Here is a 4,823-nt window from a genome sequence, read left to right on the forward strand (position 1 = left end):
TGCAAGCTCCGCCTCCCGGGTTTACGCCATTCTCCTGCCTCAGCCTCCCAAGTAGCTGGGACTACAGGCGCCCGCCTCGTCGCCCGGCTAGTTTTTTGTATTCTTTAGTAGAGACGGGGTTTCACCGTATTAGCCAGGGTGGTCTCGATCTCCTGACCTTGTGATCCGCCCGTCTCGGCCTCCCAAAGTGCTGGGATTACAGGCGTGAGCCACCGCGCCCGGCCTATTCATTATATTAATGTTTAATAGAAGCCATCGTGATTCCTAAAGAAAATGCAATTGTGGCAAAAATGACTCAATTGCATGTTATCTTCATCAGGTGAAATAAGTCAGAGATCAATGATGTATTATTGAGCATATTTAAAGTTCACAGTCATATGCTGCAACCAATCTGAGCTGAACACAGCCAAAAATTGATCTGAGAATGCATTCACTGCTATTTCTCGTGTTTCAACTTCTTAGCTTTTCAGTGAGCCTGGCTTGTCACTTTAGGTTTGCAGGTAGTTCTTCATTACATATGTCATCTCTGTCAGCTTCTGAACTGAAAATCATACAAGAAATGTCCCTTTTCAACAACATAAGCACCTTATGACATCTCGGCATTCTCCAGCATCCAATTTCATTTCGTGTTGAAAATGCAATTAGGCTATCGTTTGCAGGTCTCTCTCCCAATTTCCACCATATATCATTCTTTTCAGAGAATATTTCATTTGCCAGTGATCATCCCTTTCAGCTTTTCTGACAAACTGACCCTAGTAAGAAAAAGGCTACATAGATATATATTGGAGATATGCCCCAGGTAACTTTGTCGAGTATTCTTTCTAATATAGGAATGCTTCACCACCATTCCTGGTAAAAGATGACTCATCCCTCTGAATGCTTCCAGTGATTGGCAACACAGCACTTTTCAAGGTACAGAGTTCTGCTTACTTAAAAAAAAAAAAAGTTCCTATTCTACTCCCTGCGACCTTCCCCTACATGATTCTACTTTTGTTCTCAAGAATTACACATTAAATCTCTCTTTAATAGAATGGTGTTTCATCAAATATTTAAAGATACTAACAAGTCTGCCCTAAGCTGTTCCTCTTAGGGGCTTTCTCAGGGACTCCAATGTCTCATATGGTAACGTATTTCTAACTGCTATGGTGGTTGTTCAGAACACTCTTCAAATTTGTCAGTGACTCTTTCAATGAGCATCAATTCCCTGTATCCTGTACCTCTCATCAATCGGGCCATATTCATGTTTCCTTAATTCATGTTTGCTGTCTCTTGCTCTCTCTTTTAAAACTATAAAGACAGGGTTCCCCGCCCCTTTTAAACTTCCAGCAAAGTTTTGTTTGTTTGTTTGTTTGTTTGTTTGTTTGTTTGTTTGTTTTGAGACAGAGTCTCACTCTTTTGCCCAGGCTGGAGTGCAGTGGCATGATCTTGGCTCACTGCAACCACTGCTTCCCAGGTTGAAGCAATTCTCGTGCCTCAGCCTCCTGAGTAGCTGGGATTACAGGCACGCACCACCATGCCTGGGTAGTTTTTCTATTTTTAGTAGAGGGGGGATTTCACCATGTTGGCCAGACTGGTCTCAAACTCCTGACCTCAAGTGATCTGCCCACCTTGGCCTCCCAAAGTACTGGGATTACAGGCACGAACCAATGCACCTGACCTGTTGTTGTTTTTTTTTAAAAGGGATAATTAACTTTTTATTGAGGTATAATTCATATACTATACATACACCCTTTTATTTTATTTTGTTTTTGAGACAGGGTCTTCTAGGCTTGAGTGCAGTGATGTGTATGGCTCACTGTGGCCTCAACCTTCTCGGCTCAAGTGATCCTCCCACCTCAGCCTCCTGAGCAGCTGGGACTACAGGTGTGTGCCACCACATCTGGCTAAATTGTGTATTTTTTGTAGAGACAGAGTTTTGCCATGTTGCCCAGGCTGGTGGCAAACAATTCATCCTTTTAAAGTATAAAACTGAGTGGTTTTTAGTATATTGACAAGGTTGTGCGACCATCACCACTCTCTAGTTCCAGAACATTTTAATGACTTCAAAAAGAAATCCTGTATCCATCAAACAGTCCCTTGCCATTCCTCTTCCTCTCTATTCTTGGCAACCACTAATCTACTCTAGTAGACACACTAACCTGTTTCTATGGGTTTGCCTTTTCTAGATTTTTCAAATAAATGGAATCACATGATATGTGGCCTTTGGTCAAAGTCTGGCTTCTTTCACTTAGAAGAAGGGTTTCAAGTTTCATCCACATTGTAGCATATATCAATACTTCATTTCTTTTTATGGCTGAATATTTCATTGCAAAAATAAACTATTTTGTGTATTCATTCACCAGTTGATAGATATCTGGGTTATTTCTACTTCTTGGCTACTGTGAATAATGCTGTATATGAATATGTATATGAATTTTTTCATGAACTATTCATTTCATATACAAATTTTTGCATAAATTCTCTTGAGCATATATCTAGGAGTCGAATTGCTAGGTCATATGGTAACTCTGCTTAACTTACTGAGGAATTACCAAACTGATTTCTTCATTTTTTTTTTTTTTTTTTTGAGACGGAGTCTCGCTCTGTGGTTCGGGTTGGAGTGTGGTGGTGCGATCTTGGCTCACTGCAACCTCCGTCTCCCAGGTTCAAGTGATTCTCCTGCCTCAGCCTCCCAAGTAGCTGGGATTATAGGTGCATGCCTCCATGCCTGGCTAATTTTTGTATTTTTAGTAGAGACAGCATTTCCCCATGTTAGCCAGGCTGGTCTCGAACTCCTGGTCTCAAGTAATCCGTCCGCCTCAGCCTCCCAAAGTGCTGGGATTACAGGCGTGAGGCACCATGCCCGGCCCCAAACTGCTTTCTAAGGTAGCCACGCCATTTGACATTCACACTAGCAATGTATGAGGTTTCCAATTTCTCCATAACCTTTCCAATACTTTTCAATTTCTAAAAAATTACTAAAGTATTTGTTCTTAGCTATAAATTATATCACATCTTTCTTTGTCACCAAGCATGGTCTTCTTCCTTTTGTGTAAATACATATTTAGAATTTGTCTGGCTTATGGAAAGCACTCAATAAAAATATTCATATTGTTAGTCATTATTAGTATTATGTACCTTTAAGAAGAATCAAATTGAACTGCCTTTTCTCTAGTATTAGAGTTCCATCTGCTTTGAGTAGCAAATAGAATATACCTAATATATGATGCATTGCTGAGGTCAAGGAAAAACAGGTTGATATAACTCAAACGTTCTAGCAATTGTTATTTCTTTCCAGGTTTCCCTAACGAAGTGCTTGATTTTAAGCCTGGGGATTGAGCCATTGTGGAGCAGGTCCGCCACCCCTACATGGCAGATGAGGCTTCTGATGTTGACATTGGCCAAGGCCTTTGCAAACAAGCCAGGCCAAAAAGGTTCAACAGTTACAGCAGGTGCTTTAATGAGGGCATTGGTCTTATCCTCTGTGATGGGCACCTCATCAGCATGCAGGGTGAGGGTCGAGTAGATGCAGTGGAGCTTGGAGATGAAAAGGCCATGGTGTAGGTAATGCAGGGCTGTCTCTGCCAGGTGTGGTGTTAGTCACCGAATGAAGTGGGCCTCACCCCAATGCAGCTTTAGTTTCTTCAGGACAGAGCAGCTTGGCGACAGATGAGAAAAGGAAGCAATTTCTTAAAATAAGAAAACAATAAAGTTTGCCACATCAATGGATTCTTCCTTTCACAAAACATTCCCCTGTAGCAGGCAATGCTGTTTGGTAGCATTTTATCCATAGGAGAATTTCTTTCAAAATTGGAGTCAATCCTCCCAAACCCTGCCGCTGCCTTGTCAACTAAGTTTATGTAATATTCCAAATCCTTTATTGTCATTTCAACAGTGTTCACAACATCTTCACCAGAAGTAGATTTCATCTCAAGAAACCACTTTCTTTGCTCATTCATAAGAAGCAACTCCTCATTCACTCACCTTTTATCATGAGATTGCAACAATTCAGTCCCATCTTAAGGCTCTACTTTTAATTCTAGTTCTCTTCCTATTTCTACCACATTCGCAGTTTCTTCCTACACTGAAGTCTTGAACCCCTCATGTTATCCATGTGGGTTGGAATCAACTTCTTCCAAACTTCCAAACTCTTATTAATGTTGATATTTTTACCTACTCAAGAATTATACATTACATTTATCTTTAATAGAATGGTCTTTCATGAAATATTTAAAGATACTAACAAGTCTGCCCTAAGCTGTTCCTCTTAGGGGCTTTCTCAGGGACTACCATTTCTCATATGGTAAGATATTTCTAGCTGCTATGTTGGTTGTTCAGAAAACTCTTCAAATTTGTCAAATATTCTCATTAGTCACAAATGTTCTTAATGGCATCTAGAATGGTAAATCCTTTCCAGAAAGTTTTCAATTTACTTTGCACAGATCCGTCAGAGGAATCACTATGTATGACAGCTATAGCTTATGACATGTATTTCTTCTTCTTCTTCTTCTTTTTTTTTTTTTTTTTTTTTGACAAAGTCTCACTCTGTTGCCCAGGCTGGAGTGCAATGGCACGATCTCAGCTCACTGCAACCTGCACCTCCCAGGTTCAAGCAATTCTTCTGCCTCAGCCTCCCGAGTAGCTGGGATTACAGGTGTATGCCACCATTCCAGCTAATTTTTGTATTTTTAGTAGAGACGAAGTTTCACCATGTTGGTCAGGCTGGTCTTGAACTCCTGACCTCAGGTGATCTGCCCACTTCAGTCTCCCAAAGTTCTGGGATTGCAGGCATGAACCACCACTCCTGGCTGAAATATATTTCTTTTTTTTTTTTTTTTTTTTTT

The sequence above is a fragment of the Rhinopithecus bieti genome, unplaced genomic scaffold (genome assembly GCF_001698545.2).
Source record: "Rhinopithecus bieti isolate Rb0 unplaced genomic scaffold, ASM169854v2 scaffold_2432, whole genome shotgun sequence".
Lineage (NCBI taxonomy): Eukaryota > Metazoa > Chordata > Mammalia > Primates > Cercopithecidae > Rhinopithecus > Rhinopithecus bieti.